This window comes from Pteropus alecto, unplaced genomic scaffold (genome assembly GCF_000325575.1).
Source record: "Pteropus alecto unplaced genomic scaffold, ASM32557v1 scaffold50, whole genome shotgun sequence".
In the NCBI taxonomy this organism is placed as follows: Eukaryota; Metazoa; Chordata; class Mammalia; order Chiroptera; family Pteropodidae; genus Pteropus; species Pteropus alecto.
In genome coordinates, this window is record NW_006431918.1 from 822,055 (window position 1) to 840,358 (window position 18,304).

Genomic DNA, 18,304 nt, shown 5'->3' on the forward strand with positions numbered 1-18,304 from the left:
GGCTCCCGGAGCTTGCGGGTTCCCGCACCAAGCCATTGTCGCTCCTCGCTTGGTCAGCGACGAAGTAGTAACTCAAGTCCGAGTATTGTTGGTGCGAGAATGCGGGAGTGTGGTGGTGCGGGAGTCATTTATTCCAAGCGCCTACAATTCGAAAATGAAAACCCAGCAGTAGCTGCACGCTTTTGGTTTCCCCACTTTCACACAAAGGGGAACCTCTGAGCAAGGCACTCTCACGCGCCTTCAAGTGCACAAAGCCAATGACACGGTGTCCTGGGTTGTCCTGCGTTTGGAGCGCCTCGTATTATTGACCTTCCTTACCCACAGTTTACGCGGACAAACGCCTCAATCTACTCCCCCACCACCACCACCACCGCGCTTCCGCGCCGCTGTTTTTTCTGGTACAGTATTTGTTCCGTTAACAAAGAGCAGTGACTGCCCCGTGCGCGTGGGGACCGATTCTGCGCCCCTCTCGGGCTCCTGCAGCCGCACGCAGAGGGACCTGGAGTAATATTCACCAGGTTCGTTTCACTCTTTTTGCTTCTCCACAAGCAGTCTTGAGCAAAAAAGAACCCCTGAAGAATGTAAGTGCTAGCTGTTCTTGAAAGTAACGTGGGAACCATGGAAATAACCCTAGAATGGGGCTCAAATGTCAGAGAACCACAGGAGGCCCCACCGATTTGAGTCCCTGAAGAACCTAGGAATTTAATGACCTCTTTTTTTTAAGCTATTCATGCCTCTTTACTGGAGAGACGGGGGTAGTTCTTCCTTTCCTATCTTCAAAAACAACTTTGGGGACTTTTTTTCTTAAGAGGTTTTTGCTTTTAAACATAGGGGAAACCCGGATAGCAAACAGGGTTAGTCAGAAAAATCCTCTTAACTCTGATGAAGTTTTATGGATTCCTGAATTCTAAAACATGACAAGTCTTGGCACCCTTTTGAACTAAAGAATTTGTAAAGCCGTGTGACGTTCAAACCATTAATATACAGTAAACAGGATACGACAAACAGCTCCCTTTCTAGGGCAGTATTTCTAATCCCCTATATCCTGTAAAATAACCTATCACTTACGGGAACCATTGTCTACTTTGATATTTGAAGGAATTAATAACGCTGCTGCATCTCCATGCCAACAACATAAGATATTAAGGTGCATGCAAGGACAAAGCCTGATTCCTAGAAGTTGGAGCAGATCTCACCGGCAGAGTCGAATCATTCCTGTTGTTAGTTACCATTAAAAGAAATATATCTGCCCTACTGCCAATTGGAAGTAATCTGGAAAGTCACAGGTGGATGACAGTGGTAGGTAACATTATTCTTCCCAATTCTTCAGTGCTCCAGGTATGTGTGTCCTTTGAATCGTGACTTTGTAGTTCCTCTCATTAGAGATGGAATGTTTTCTTCACCTCACTGAGGTTGCACTTAGATCATTCCACTTGCTTTTGGCTAAAGGAACATAGGCAGAAGTGACCGTGTGACAGTTTTGAGCCTGACCTTAAGAGGTATGGCATGTTTCTGCTTTCTTCTCTTCACACCAGCCTTTCACAAATGTGGGGACCATGCCTGGGTAGTCAGCTGGCCCAATAAGAATGAGAGCTATGGAGCAGGTCTAGAACCACTCCCAGCTTGGAGCCAGTGACCTACAAAAGAAAAATGATTATTGTTTTAAGTGCTGTGTTTGGGGACAGTTTGCTCCCCAGAATTAACACTGCAGTCATTGACTGGTATAATAAGACACAGCTCCTTTGGTATTGGCCTTGAAGGTGCCAAACTTAGTCTCTGAGGCAGCTCTTTGATAGTGGGTCTTGGAAAGACATCTTTTGTGGAAGTTGGTCAAGTAAGAAACCCAGAAAGTTTGCAGCACAGCATTCTAAAGACAGTAGGTACAGTAGGCAAGGGCTGATGTGGCCAGCAGTCCTAGAAACATGCTAATGATCATAGACTAGGAGGTCTCCATGTTGTAACTAGATTGCTTTTACTTCTTTTTTTTTTCATATTACACAATTTATTTTCTAACTATACAGTGGTTCATTACTACAGTCTCATCATCAATTTTCAAATAATACAAGATGGACTTTTTAAAAAGCCAAGTCTCCTTTCCTTCTCTACTTCTCTTTCCACTCCTCACCCTGCACACATACTGAGGCATCTCATACCCCTCCACAGGTAACCAACCATAAATGATCATTGAACATTGAAGCTTTAAGACTTTTTTCTGTGCATATACATACACGTGCATTTATATAGATAAAATATAAATGAGATGATACAATGTGTATTAGGTAGAATGCTTTTGTACTTTTCTTCGTGTTTATGTCCCCTTTTTCTAATTACCTAAGACGGTCTTTTGTAAAATTTCAGCCTGTCTTCAGTGATATTACTAACCAAGGGAAGAGGTTTTCCTGCTTTATATCATATTTATATGTGTAAAATGGGAAAAGGATCCTGTAGGGCCCAGTTTAGGGATGGGAGTGATAACATGAGAACCACGGAAAATTAAATTCTTCGAATGGCAGCCAGACGGGGCAACTGGAAATGCTCTTTCTTGAGCTAATCCTTGGACATTCTCAAAGTGAATAGTCCCAGAGAACAAGAAGAAGCTGTGCTACCTTTTCTGACCTAGCCTCTGGAGTCACAGCCATCATTACACCTTATTCTACTGGTCACACAAATCAGTCCTAATTCAGTGCGCAAGGTCACCCTACATGAGGACATAAATACCAGAAGATGAAGACCACTGGGAACCATATATTAGAAATTAGCCACCACAAGGGCATCCACAGTAGTGAATTTCGAGTGGCAATCTTTAAACTTATTAGATTCCCCCATTGCAGTTGGGCAAAACCCCAGGTTACCAACAACTGTGTAGACTTTACGATAATAGCCAGAAAAATCTCTTCTTGTGCCTCACCTTAAGGAATGAGTGGTTCTGGGCAACTGTTCAGTTATAGTCTGCTGTTAACCTACCTTGTTTGTGAGCCACTCTATCCATCCCTCTCACTGTTCCTTTCTGGGCTTCTACAAAGGTGATTATTCATAACTCTCCCATATTCTGGGTCTGCGAAGGAACCTACTCCCCAAACTCACTTTTTGTTTTAGGTATCATGTTGCCTTTTATGGATCAGAACCTCTTAAACATTGTATATTAAACAAGTTATAAGAGGCATGCCCTAGAGAATGACCATAACCAAAATAATTTCGGGGGGGCATGTTAAGTTTCCAGAATCCAGTGAAACAATTTTTGAGAGTGACATTTGTACAATCAAATACAATCAGGTAAAATAAGCAGAAAATATAAAGTTTTGAATATAGAAGAGAAATTAAATTCTTATGAGTTGCATGTGTAATTTTACCATGTAATGTTTCTAGTAGAATAAGTACTTAGTCATTTCATAATTTGTATTTGAAAAGCAAATTCCTCTTTAAAATAGTGCTTTAGTCGGAAGCATTTTATTAATTCTATCCACAAGTAAATTAAAGAACATTGTATTGCTTTATTAAAATATTTGAAATGTTTAAGATGGATTATACTTTATTCTAGTTAGAATTTCTAATATTTTCAATGTTAAAACCAATTTTTTATAAACAGATTTTGCCTCCTTTATTATAAAATTAATTAAAAGTCCAAATGAAATGTATTGAAGACATTTTTATTAGTGATTTAAGATCATATTAATCTTTAAAGCTTCTGAATAAAATTGGTTTCTTAAAAATTCAGGATAAATGCTATAGTATTTAATGAAAATACAAGATAAATATCTTTGAAGGGGAAAGATCTGAAATAAATTTCCATATTTGTGAGCTGACCAGTTTTCAAAGGCATTCCATGCTACTAAGTTAAAATGAATTAATAGAATTTTTTTATTTATTTCCTGAATCACCCTAAAGACTAAAAAAAAACAAACCGGAGACTTGTTTTGCTCTCTTTGGAGATTTTTCCTATTGGTGAGCTAATCAGAGTGGGTGGCATTATTTTAGTTACAGTAAATAATAATAGCAATATAAACAATATTAGCTATTATTAGGATACTACTAGATATTTCATGTTTATTAACCTTATGACCTCCATATAATTATCTCCATCTTACAGTTCACGAGTTGGAGATTGAATCCTTCTTCAAAGTCTATGCTCTTAACCAGTAGAACTTATCAAATGCAACCTTGTTTCAACCGTTCTTGTCCAAACATCAAGGATGAAAAGTTTTGCCCTCTGCTTCAGTCTTGACATCAGCCTCATGCCCCAGCCCCCCAAATTCGTAGGACACTGCTGCCGCTTTGCAGCCTTACTCGCCTCCCTGTTCTGCCTCACACAGCAGGCACCACTGCAGATGGCTGAGTGTTTCTGGCCGTGGTCCCTATCTCTCTCTTTCCAGACACTCACTTCTCCACCAGCTGCCAACATATTCCCCCTACTCCAGCCTGTGGCTCCCATCCTGCTCTTCCTGTCTGCTGCACTGTGTGAGTAGACTTTCCATATCTGCTGTTGACACCGACTGCTAAGCAAAAAGAGAGAAATTTAAGGCCAGGATAAGAAGCCAATCAATACAGAGGATAAAAAAAGTCACGGGAGGACCATAATACCAGACAGAAAAGAATGAAATAAATGGGAAGAGGAATTGAGAGTTTTAAAATATTGTTAACTCCCCCAATGTAAAGGAGAGAGAAATAAAAATAGTTCCATGGTTCAAATTAATATTCAAGAGTCCATGGATAGGTATCGTAATCGATAATATCTGTATTTATATGGGGTCAAAGTCCTAAGTATCGACAAAATGCTTTTGAAATTTAGCATTATCTTAATAGTGTTGACTGAATGTGTACTTTTTTAAAATACACATAACAACCCAATCACAAAGGTATCATCATTTTGCAGATTATGAAACCGAGGCGACTGTAGGAGTACAACAGCTTCACCAGGGCCGCCACCAAGCGGAGCCAGGTAGAGTAGAGGAGCCAGGCAAGAAACACATCCAGCCGGCTCCAGACTGCTCTTAGCAGGCCACTCAGCTTTCCCCTGCTCCTCCTCCTTATTGTCGTCTTCAGGGTTGAAAGCATGCTCAAGCCAGCTTCCTGATCCTGTGCTTTCCTTATGAATAGGCCAACACCGGTGCCATGTGATTTGAGGTAGGTGAAGGAGCCCCGTCACAATTCAACAAGCCTAAAAGTGGCTTATATTCTACTCGAAGAGATTTTCAGAGCCCACTTACAAAGTCTCTGTTTTTATTTAGTTATACGGGTAGGTAAAGAACATGAGCATGTTAACAAGGATTAATTCTGTTACCACTGGGTGTGACTGAGGAGAAAGTGGGTCCCTTTGTGATCAGTACAAACTAGAGAAGTAAGCCTTGAAGAGGCAAAGTCGGAGTCCCTAATCCAGCCTTTAGTCTCTTAGATCTGTCAGGAATATTATAAATTTACTCTAACCTAATCGACCTACAATTGAGGACACTGAGGCCTAAAAAATTAAGTGACTTGCTTTTAACACAGCTAAGCAGAATGGGAATTCGAACCCAAATTTTCCTTATTTTCACAGGCTGCCTTTCTGAGGTCACTGAGCTGGGAGCTGGGGAAGAGGGACTTCGTTCTCTAATGCCCTCGAGTTGCATGGAAGGAGTTGTGCAATAATAAGCGCCTTTTAATTGACTGGGCGGGGCCGGGCAGGACTGGGAGGGACTGACGGGGAGATGATGGCGGCAGGAAGCCAGGTACAGGATGACAGAGGCAGGCTTGGCTCTAGGAAGGCATAGAAGGTAGGGAAATCACGGAGCTGAGGCAAACCTCAGGAAAGGTCTAAAAATTGGCTAGGCAAACCGCGGACTAAGATGTAGACAATCATCGGCTTTACAATTTTGCCTATAGCTAACCATATCCAGATGTTCAAAATTATTTTGCTTTCAGTTTTTCCTCTCGGTGTTCTGTATATTTTTATAATGTGGTTTCCATTTATTATAAGCCAATTTAGGTATTTCCCAACGCTTATATGACAAAAAAACTTAATTATTTTTATATCGTTCTATTGAAATTTTCGGTCTTTAATATTTTTAATTTACCCTTAGCCCGAAGAGCCCTTTGATCATTAAGGTAATATTTGTGCAGTTAGGCAGGAACTAGATGCTAGAGCAAAGGTGCTAGACCCTGCCTCTCAAGCTCTGAAGTACTAAGCTTCCAAATGACAGAGCTGAGAAGAGCAAGGGACAGATTTGTATTGAAGTAAGATGCACATCTGGTTGTCAGACCTGTGGTGGCACTGAGTATTTTTGAGTGCAAAGTTTTCAAATGGCAACAGTAGGTTGAAATTTAGCATTAGGTTTTTCTGTCAGTGATGTAGATATCTTGAAAGGAGACTAATGGCATTCGCAATTGTAATATACGTGATTGACTTTGTGGAACACTGTTCTCACCAAAACTTCTTAGCCAGGATCCTGTTTTCCAGTAGCAGCTTTTTGGGGTGAGATAAGCGAATGAGATAAAGGAATGAAAAAGTTAAGATAAGAAAGCAAAAATCTTTTATGTTCTCCAGATATGCTGGCTGTTTCTTGTAGTCTTATACAAAAAATATGTCAAAGATCCGATTTATGAAAAAAAGAAAAGACAAGTTATGGTAAGGCCTAAATAGCCTAAGGCCACTCAGTGTGCAAGGTAACGAGCTCTTAATTTTTTTAAATTTTAGAACTTATAAAGTTAACATCAGTCTGAAATGATAATATTAAGAAAGCAACATAAGTAGCATGTGAAAAATCCTCTTGAACTATAAAGAGGTAAAATGTTTTTTAAAAATATTCTCACAGATAACAAATGAACTTTGAAATGATATAGGGGAATATGAAATCAAATACAACTTAATCAAATACAACTCCGAGCTGCCAAGGATTAGCTCCAGAAGGCGAATTTCTCAGTGGGGAGGGGCAACTGATTTACCTGCTACCTGCTCTGAGAATTTCGTCTTCCCCTATGGCCTTTTATCACTGAGCCAGAAAGTATACTTTTTTTATGTAACATTCTTGTTTTACTCTGCATTCTATTCTCCTCAGTTGTGAAGCTCTCTAGCATTTCCTTCTGTTCTCATTTACTTTTATTCCTACTCAGGACCCCTCTAGTTCAACCTCAAAGGGAGCCAACCCCAATTCTCTCATAACCAGGCACCGGCCCTGCTCCGAGCAGCCATTCTTATTCCATGTGACTTTGTTCTCTTTGGCTATGGTTATAACTGACTGATTGAACTAGCAAGATGCACCTTGTGTAAACTGGGCCTATCGTCATTGTTTTCTCAGGAATTTGGAATGGGGACAAACAGACCATCTACGGTCTTAATGTGCCCGGAACCTCGCATATGTGTGTTGGTAGCTGTGGGAGAGCTGTAGTCTGCCATATGCGACCTGAGATCAGGGAAAGCCCAACAGCTGTGCCTCAGCCCCAGAGAGGAGCAGACAACAGGGCAAGAGAGAAGTGTGTGGGTTCCTGGTAGCCTTCTGGACCCAATCTATTCCAAACTTTCATAGGACCTAACGAACGCTTTTACAATACGGGACAGCCCTCTTTCTAAAAAAAATAGAAAATTAGAAATAAAAAACTAGGTTTGAATATGCATACTTACTTAGAATGGGAAGTAAATCACAAAAAATGACAGATTTTTAAAAGTTGATCGTTACCCAGAAATATAAAATATACTATCTTTTTTATTAATCAAGTGCGTGACACGCCTCTAAAATAATTTTTCTACATTTTTTGGCTACATACTCATTGTCTTTTAATGCGATGATGTCACGATATTATTTTCTATGGAGAGAATATAAAGACAATTAAATTTTTCTTCTAGCTTAGAAAATTAAATTTTTCCTACTGTCGATAACTTAGAATAATTTCTATCAGCCTCACATCCTGTCATTGGTAATGTCATATCAGTTTCTAAGATTGTTTTCAATTTATGGGAGTTTATATCATGTTTCTCTCATGGAAAAGATGTCAGCACATCCCAGTTTTCTCATGCAGTGACTAATGTTAAATAGTCTTTAAATTGAAAATACTCAAGTAGTTTGCTATTTAATGTTCAGCGAGTAGTGATTATGAGTCTTATGTCATCTCTATGGATATCACTATTTAATATCAAACCAGTGACGTCTTAACATCTTTTGCTAATGTGTTCCTATAATTCACTCAACTGTGGTATGAAATAATCCAGAGATTACTCATTGCTTATTTTCAGAATTTATCTTATTGCTGTTGGCATGGTCTGAAATTATGATCTTGAATTACAATTTTTGGTATGACCATCATCTTTATCACTTTCGTTTCACAGTTCTTTAAGTTTTATCTACATAAAAATATATATTCAAAAATAAATTCAGTAGTTAAATTTTAAAATGATAAAAGAAGGTACCTTCCATATCCTTTCAAATCGGGAGTCTAATCTTATTGTTTTCTTGAAATGTTCCAAAATGTCTATTCAAATTACATGTTACAGTTAATATGCACACTCAAGCTTTATCATCTTTTTGAATAAATATTTTTTGTCTTGTTTATATATGAGTTCTTTTCTAAGTCTTCAAAAAAACTATTTTAGATTCTTCAACCTTTCACTGTGCCCATGCTGCAAGGTTAGAGCCTTGTAATGAACAGACCGTCTTGTTCTACGCAGACCCGGAGAGAAATCCAAGCTAGCATATGCTTAAATGCTCCTCCTAAGGATTAGAAATGGTTCGTCTAAGACATAAAACTAAAAAGAAAACATGCAACTGTTGCAAAATACTGAAGTAGTGCATAAATTCAGGTACTGTACAGTCAGCTTTCCTCACTTCCAACCCTCTCCCAAGAGAAAAAATAGCCAGTAGCGGCTGGTTCAGATTCCAGGAATAAGTAGAGACACAGAGATCTTAATCAACTGTAGTTAAAATGACTTACTTTTATAATTTTATGAAAACCCTTGACCATATGACTATATTGCTAGGGCCTATCCCAGGTTCTCTATAGCAGTCAGTTAAAGTAAAAGGCCCTAAACTTAAAGCTTATTAACCTGAGGTCCAGCTGCCCACCTGCCCCAGCGTTCTTTGAATCACCTCAGTTCCCTTGTAATATAGCCACCTTTTCAGCTTAAGCTACATCAAGTTGATTCCCTTTTTTTGCAAACCAAAGTGTCTCATACAAGACTCCATTATATTTTTCCCAGATGATATAGCATCAGACCTGTGACTGGTATGCTTAATGCTAGTCCCAGTCCAGCTGGTTTTGTACTTCCCTGCCAGGTTCATCTTCCTAAAGCATAACTCGGTACAAACTCCTCAACTTAGCTTTAAAAGTAACAGGCTTCAGAACACACTGCCCCAACGTATGGTACGTTGACATACTGAATATCTTAAACCGAACGAGTTTGATAAAACAGCAAAAACAGGAAGATCACTCTGACCTCCTCCCCACCATACACCCCATTTTCCCTGAAATAGGGCATAAAACTCTCGTGTGAGAAGTGTTCTCTCCATACCCAGAGGAAAGGAGAATCCTTATCTCTGAAGACAGAGGGACGCCAAGAAGAATCCCAACAAACAGGCCTTGCTAAGTTTTCCACAGTTCATTACAATTACTTCCTACTCCTTAACCTATCGTGTTCCTCCACGACTGTCCACCCTTCATCAAACCTAGCAGAAAATACTCAGGTCTAACTTTGCATCTCCGTTTCTTTATGAGAGCCCCCATGTAATGTAAAACTTATATAAATTTGTATGCTTTTCTCCTGTTAATCTTTGTTAGTTTCCTTCTCAGGACCTAGCCAAGGTCCTCCTACACATAACTCCCTCCCTCTGGTTGTCAGAGCTACATATGCTTCAGCGTCCATCTCAAATAGCCTCTCTTCCATGAAGTCTTTCCTGATTTCCCAAAGAACCTCCCATCCCCCAAACTAGGTGTGATTTTTGTCCTCCATTGACCTGTTGACTCATCGTAGCTTTTGGTTCTCGCTTTGCTAATGAGACCATATTTTACCTTCATTTATGATCATTGTATAAAACAGCCTTACATCCTACACGAGGGCTAGACTGCAAAGTCAGCGAGCAAGGAAAAAAAAAAATTAGACTCCAAAAAAATTCCCGGAAATTGCTTAAGAATGCACCAATTCAGAGAGCAACTTACTGGTCTCCCTAGATCAACTGCACTCTCTTCCAGCTTTAAAAGACATCACTGTTACAGCCCAGATGAAGTGAATCGGCCTACATTATAAGTACCACAAAACCTTCAAAGTTAAAATCATCCTCAGCTTGATGAAATGTCCACACTTTGAGAGTCACAAGGACTGAGCAGGACAGTTCATCTGCCATACATACACACTCCCTCCAAAGCCTGTGCCAACTGAGCAGAATACGAGAAACAGCCTTACCTTTTTTAAATTCTTCTCTCTGTCTCTCAGTGCATATGGTTGAATTCATGTAAATTAAATGTACGCATAATGGGATTTTATAGTAGAGAAAGTGCATTCAAGAGTAGTGTAAGATACAGACTCTTGCATTGAATAAGTTTGTTTGATTCCTGGCTCCATGACTTAATAGATTTTTAACCTTGGCCAAGTGATTTAATTGCTTGACCAAGTGATTAATCTTGACCAAGTGATTTAAACTGAGGGGTATTTTCTCTTCCCCTCAGTTTACGTCTGCAAAAAGGACTGCTAATAAGGCCTAATTAATAAGGTTGTTGTAAGGATAAGATTAGCTAATCTATGAAACAATATTGCATACCTTCTAGACTTTCAATGACAAGTGACCTAATACATATAAAGCACTTAGAATAGTGTTCTGGCATATATTAGTGCTCAATAAATATTAGCTATTATTACTTATCTCTGTCTCACTTTCTTCGTATGCTTGTAAAGAGTTAAATGAGAAGCACTAAGAACAGTGCCTATAATAGAGAAAGTACTCTATAAAGGTTGGCTATTATTATTATTGTTATTATTCTTGTTCCACTATTGTGTCCACCCTATTGCAATTTTCTTGGTCACAGAGATGGGGATACACAACTTTGTATCCTTGCAGTGACTCAAATAGTGCTAGTGCATGAGTCACTAAAAAAGTCATAAAATCAGATAATGTTTCCCTCAAAACTACTGAATTACATTGATTTTAATTTTTATAAGTTCATAAAGTTTAATAAAAGAAACATATATGCATGGATACCTGAACAATTTCCTACCCTCTTAAGCTGTCTTTATTATCTTCTGCAAAATTCTTCATTGCAAGAACTCCCCCAGATGGCACTGAATAACTTTCTGAATAAGGAGTTATTCAAGTACCAGAGTTGGACTATGAATTACTTGGGGATAAACGTTGACTTTGGCTAGCTTCTCCGAGTTTTATTAGGGATATTTTCGTTATAGAAACCGGTCTGTATAGCTAGTCATTTATGATCTGTGGTTTGAAGACACCTTGAAAATGATGCCAGGACACCCAGAAATACATAATCCTAGATTTGTAACTGACTACAAACCTTTTCGTATCTTAGGTCTTCCATCTTATAAATAAATAATACCAACTGACCTCAAAAATTTGGTGATGAATAATTAACACAATGCTTCAGAAGTTAATATGACTACAGTCTATTAGTTAAAAGTGTCCATGGTTGGAGATGACATTTTTTTCCATGCATATACTTATTTAGGAAGGTTTTTCTCTCACAGCTCACATTTTCCAAATGGACCACGTGGAGGGATAGAGAACAGGAGACTCTGAGCACCACCCAACAACCTTTCCGATCAGTGGGGTGACAGCAGCGACAGCCAGACAGAGCTCTGTAAACGTAGGTCGGTGTCAAACACTCCCCTCTCTTAGTTTAGCAAATGGGGAAATGTTATTCTCCTAGCAACTGGTAGGATCATTTCTCTTAGGAAGGAGTCCCACCTTTATTGGGAATATTCCCTGATTAGCCTGCTTGGAAGCTGCTTGGAAGCTGGGACCTGAGTGGGAAGAACGGCCTCGCCTAGAATGAAGAAAGAAATGGGTTGACGGCGCTGGAGAGGCAGAGTGAAGGTGGAGCCCCTGCGATGACAGAAAGCTGGCTGTGCCCTGTGAGATGCATCCACCCGGCAAACCGCAAATCCTTGGCAAAGACATTAACCTCAGGAAAGTGCTGGGCGGGTAAGGAATTCCAGTGGAAAGCAGCCAATAGAGCACTCCTCATGTCCACCTTAGCCTAAGGCAGGAACGCAGGGAGCCCAGAGGGCGCAAACCTCAGGAATTCTCAGAAATCTCCAAGCAGGATCCGGACTCCCAGAGTCTGTAACACAGGTAGGTGCTGGCACCAAGTTTTCCCCAACCTCGGGAGGATGGCGAGGCCCCAGTTTTATCTGGTTTCCATCAGCAGTAGTATTAGGGTAAAGGTAGCTTATTGTCGAAATTGTGAATGTTTCAACAAAATGGGATGGGGGAATAAAAAATAAACATTTTAAGTACTTTTAATTAAAACAGTAGAGCATTTTGCCTTTAAAACCAGGCAGACCACTTTCAGTGTCAGAGTGGAAATAAACTGTAAGAAGGACACTTCCTTGCCGTTTCAACAATTTGGAGCAAAAGGTAGAAAGTATTTAAAACAGAGATTGCTTTACTCTATTGTAGCATCTACCCAAATCCCATCTAGAAGTTAAGGACTCTCAAGGAAATATAAATTTTTTCCTTTCTTATCTGTAGAATGAATTTTTTAAAAAACAAGGTTGACCTTTTTCTTTCTTATTTAAAAGGTTACATTTGGCCATTTGGGAAAAGGTTTAAAATACAAAAGAGTAAATCCATGCCTTTTTAAATTATAAACTAAATCGATCTCTGGCGTCCCTGAAATACAAAGATTATTCTCAATATTATCCCCGGTATGAGTTGTATATGCCGAGAGCAAATTACAGAGCTGTCGCTGTGTCTTTGGGAAAAATAAAAAGATAAAAGAAGAAAGAACTGTTTGCCCATTGAATTATCAGCACTCTTGAAGGCACATGACGAAAACAGAATTGAGCCAGCTTAGCCAAATATGGTGATAAATTTGTTGGCTCACGTGTCCAACCCATGGATCTGGCATGGACAGTGCTAACAAAGCCTCTCGCTTGCAGGATGCTCTCTCTCCATCTTTCTTCACTGCTTCTCTTGGCAGTTTGGGTTTATTCTCTTGAGCCAGCTTGCTGCACGAACTATTGTGACCTTCATGCTGTCCGGGAAAGGGAATTCACCCTTCTCCCTTTCTTGAGTTCCTGTGGCTGGGCTACTAAAAAAAATTGGCATGAGGCAGAATGACAGGAGAAAATCCCAAATTTTATAACAGGTACACGGGAGAATTAGAAGAATAATTCTCTGTGGAAGAAGTGGAGCAGGCCACTTACATATCCTTTCCATAAAGAAATAATAAACGTGTGGGGATTTGACAAGACAAAGGAGCACAGGTTTGAGGGTATGTAGTTAGTAAGGAATTTAAGTGGAACGAAGGCTTAGGGCAATAAAGTAGTAAAATTACCAGAGTTTGTTTATAGAGGCTTCTCAGCTCTGGATCCTCTATCTCTGGTGATAAGCCTGTCTCTTCCTTAGACTGCTTGGTAGACCTTTTATGGGCCTGACTCCACCAAGAATCAGCTGGTAGAAAGGTACACGTCAACTAAATTTGGACTTCATTTCTTTCATCCCCACTTCGCCTGGAACAATAGTGTGATTAATCTAGCACTGAGTTAGAATATGTTATTCGTTTATTGGCTTATTAAAAGACATTATCCTGTATGCTGTTGGCTTGTGAAATGTTATTTATTATAAATTATGATTCCCACAGCGAACCTGTGTTAAATATCTGATTAGCAAAGACAATCTCAGTCTCTGGGCATAATTTGCCCAGAACAAAACTCACCCCCCTGCCCCACCCGCCTTCCTCCCTCCCTCCCTCCCACCTCTAAGCGTGGTGTTTATTGCTCTCTGACTTAGTGCCCTCTTCTGTTTAAAACTTTCATTGCGCATCCAGGCAATTTTCCTTGTTCTCAAGCAACCTGAAAGAAGAGCTTGAAACTGTTGGGAGCAAACCTAGTAGGTTTGTTTGCAGGACAAAAACTACGTAAATGCAAGTTTCTGAGAAACGCGTGGAAAACAAAGGCGTTCAAAAGGACTTGTTTTCGTTGTCTCGACAATAGAAAACAAAATTACATTTTTCTCACTTCCCTTGTCTAAAACTATGCTTAATACCCTTTAAGTTACCAACATTTCTGATTTAGTGAACATCAAAAACACCCTTTCGTAGGTCTTTTGCTTTTTTATTAGACAGGATATGTTATACCTATCTTGTTACGTTAATGTTGAAATTTTTTAAAGTGGTTCTGACAAAGAGGATGTTTGTTTAAAATCGTACCATGTCCCTGATGCCAGTCCCATTGCCTTCCTTTACCCTACCGGAAGGACAGAAAGGGACAGAGGCAGCATTCTCCATTCTAACCTGATTATAACTGGGCGGGAGAGGGAATGTCAGTGCAGAAGCATTTGAGACAGAGACACTCACAGAATAAAGAATGGAGAATAACGCCCTGCGAACGGCCAGTCAGGCTTCCTTCCCCGGCATGACCTTTGACTTCATTCCTGTCCCCCGTGACCCAGACTCATATGGATAAAACCCAGTCCCAGACTCCCAGAACGGACATTCTGCACTATGACAAGTGAGAGTAAATTAGCCATCACTATGCAAAGGTTTGAGTTTGTAAAGTGTCCTTGACCACAGTGAGATTATATTGCCACCAGTGGAACCAGGTGTCTTGGTCATATGTCATGGTCCCAAAAGTAATGATTCTCATAGATATGATTCTCGTGGTTAAGAGAGAAATGCGCTTCCTCATGAAACTGTGATTTTTACCAAAATATAAACTTTAAGGTTGCTAAAATAAATGTGAACCAGCATGTACTATATTCATTCCTTTCATCACGGGGGAGCTCTCTCCTGGCCGTTAGGGGATCCGGGTTTCAACATGCAAACTGGCTGCTGACTGGATGTGTGACTCATGACAGGTCACCTGTACGCTCCAAGCCTCGGTTTTCTCATTTGGGAAATGAAAATGCTAATGCCTACCATACCTTCCCCTAGGTCTGTCGTTGTGAGGCTCTGACGAAATAACATCTAAAAACGCTTTTTAAACTATAAAGCCGAAAGTGTTACTAACCAAATATAAAACTAACCATTTCTTTTTGGATTCGAAAATGAAACCATTTGGGAACATATAATGTTTTGTGTAAGAAAAGGGTCCTGCTTGATACAAGAGTTTAGCAGCAATGTAACTATATAACTATCCCCCGAGGGCTTAGTCAGACCTTTTAAACCGTCATGACCGACATGCATAAGGAGAAAACTTTCAGTTATAGTGAATCAGATGGTCCCCAGATCTCAATGGTCTATGTAAGATTTTTTTAAAATAATTTTTAAATGTTTAAGTTGTGCCAATAAACACATAATATAAAGTTTACCATCTTAACTATTTTTAAGTATACAGTTCAGTAGTGTTAAGTATATTCACGTTGTTGTGCATCTTTAGAACTTTTTCAACTGCAAAACTGAAATACCCATTAAACAACTCCCTATTTTCCCCTCCTTCAGCCCTGACAATCACCATTCTACTTTCTGTCTCTATGAATTTGACTACTTTAAATACTTCATTATAAGCGGAATCATACAGTATCTGTCTTTTTTGTGACTGGATTATTTCATTTAGCATAACATCCTTAGGTTTATCTGTCTGTAGCCTATGACAAGGTTTTCTTCCTTTTTAAGGCTGAATAATATTCCACTCCGTGTATATACCACATTTTGTTTACCTATTCACCCTTTAATGGACATTTGGGTTGCTTCCACCTGGTCTGCGTAAGATTTTCATTATGATAATATGATCTGAATTAGTTAGCTTGTCGAAGATCAAAGGAACACACACAGATCACCTTCACTGATAGGATGGTTTTGTAAGGATAAATGGGAACTTGGGGTTGCAAGAAAGGAAGATAGCTCTGGAAATTGCCTCATGCCACTGCTCATACTTCAGGAGATTATATAAAAGGTACTATGGGAATCCAGACTTTTATTCGCAATAGCAATCCTAGTTAAAATGACTCACCTTCTTTTATAAATATATAGCATTATATTTCCCAGAAGAAATACTTTATTTGAGTTGGTTTATCACCATTTATTGTGGAGTGTTATCTTCGGGCAGAATGCGAGGCAAACAGCCTCAGAGGCAGCGAGCCTCCCTCATGCCTTATAGTGTTGCCTCGGCTTGTGCTCCAGGCCTCCATCCAGTCTGCTATGACTAGGAGAGCAGGCATGGTCTCACTCGATGTACACGCCGTAAGAAGAACACAAACGAGTGTTTAGTCTCTTATTCTAGGATGGAGCTCCGAATGCATAAGTCTACGCCTTACCGAACACATGTATGTCACCAAACTTAAGTTACATGTCTCCTCCATTTTGTCCCTTAGCACCTTTCATTCATTCATTCATTCATTCATTCATTCGCTCATTTATTAATACTGTCATTCAACAAAAATACAGCAAGTCCTCCAGCATCTTTTTTTTTCATTTTAACAGTTGACTTTTGTATTCTTTGTATAATGAAATGCAAAAATATCTGCAGATTGATATTTGCTTTAATTTGTTTATCGAGCAGATTAAAATGAATGTAATACAATATTAAATAAAATGTATGATATAAACTCTGAATCAACAAATAAATGTTATTTGGAAGAACATTATTATATCAATTTTGATTCAAAACAAATCTAGTAAAATGCAGATAAATACCTCCTTAATTAATATTTAAGATTCAATGTTCATTAAAAGTATATTAATACCACATGGAGGATTTTGTTTTTCAGACTGAAAAATACCTTAGATATAGATTTCATAAATTTTGAAAGTCTGACCTTTCACTGTAAATACTCAAAGGAAATTTTAAACAGAATTATAACTGCTAAATGCCATTAGCTTTTCATTAAAAATCAAACTCTTATAGTCATTTATCTGACTTTGAAGAATAGAAATGTCACTTTTTAGGAATGTAGGTAAAATAATCTAATGTCTTTCATTTTGCTCATCTTTTAAAGAAAAATACTATAAATTAAGCAGAATTAGGATAAATACATGCCAAATGGTACATAGTGCCTTTATTTTCTCCTCCAACTCCTTCTCAGAGGCCCCTAGGTTGCCCAGTGCAGGCACTGTTTATGCTCCGGACCTACCCAGACTGCTTCTCTATACCAAAAATTGGAGGTTCGATGCTTCAATCCTTCAGAGCTCTGATGTCTCAATTAATTAATTAACACATTAAGTAAAGTGACAAAATGGATGATAACTGGTGTTAATATGCATGCTTTTCAGGTAAATTATTTGCTCTTACAATAAGGCTTTTCTAAGAACAATGCTTTCACCCAAAGGAGCAAAACTTGCTGCCTAATTTGTGGATCCCAGTGCAAAATGAAGACACAAGGCCCCATTCAAAAGTTATTAAGAGTTTCAAGGCAGCAACAATAGTAGAACATTAAATGAAGCCCAGGGCCCGTCTAAGTGTGAGGACCTGTGAGACCGCACAGGTTGCTCGTGTCTGAGAACAGGTCTGCAAAGCACTACTGTCAAATTGGAATTTGAAACAACATGGCAAGGCCATTAGGGAAGATGGTTTGGATGGGCAGTCTCTCACCATCCTTCAAATTATATCACATCCGCAAGTCTCTGTTGCAACCACTTATAAAACAATGTTTACTGTGGTAGAGAAAAGAGTAAAGCTCTCTGGAGGTCACTAAGATGTAAGAAGAAAGAAAAGTCAAATGATAATATTAGGCTAAGAGAGAGGTTAAATGATGTGCTCCAAGTCACAGATATATTCAGTAGTGTTTGAGCTACAAAAGTAGTATCCGAGTAGAGTTCTTGTCGGAAACCAGCCGACCAAGTCAAACCAGGTCCCTGAATGGGGGAGCAGGGACTGAGAAAAAAGAGAAGACAGACAGGGTGCAGGAGGGAGAACAGATCTCACAACTGTCTCTCCAAGTTTATTTCTTAGGCTCCTTTTTATACATATTCTGTTCCTTTGTGTATCCCAAGATAACATAGTTAAAGTAACATCTTGAAGATCAAGGTACAATCGAAACTCCCTTCGTACTTCTTGTTTCTAATCTTAATCTTCTTCCTCCTGGAATTCTTCAGAACCCGCTTTTTCCCTTTTACATGCAAGCAGGCCTCCCGAGATAATCCATGCACTACTTTGAATTTTGGGAGCTTCACTTAACCCTTTAGCTCCCTACAAGTTCTGGCGTCTCTTCCTCTTCAGGTAAGGACACCAGCCTTA

The 18,304-nt window shown here is 39.2% G+C and overlaps 1 long non-coding RNA gene across 1 annotated transcript; it reads left to right on the plus strand.

Moving 5' to 3' along the window:
- Positions 1 to 1,016: 1,016 nt before the first annotated feature.
- On the plus strand, positions 1,017 to 8,105 carry LOC112474296. The gene is made up of 3 exons (XR_003044327.1): positions 1,017 to 1,299; positions 4,871 to 5,121; positions 5,531 to 8,105. It is a non-coding gene; the product is annotated as an uncharacterized LOC112474296 (long non-coding RNA).
- Positions 8,106 to 18,304: the final 10,199 nt, after the last annotated feature.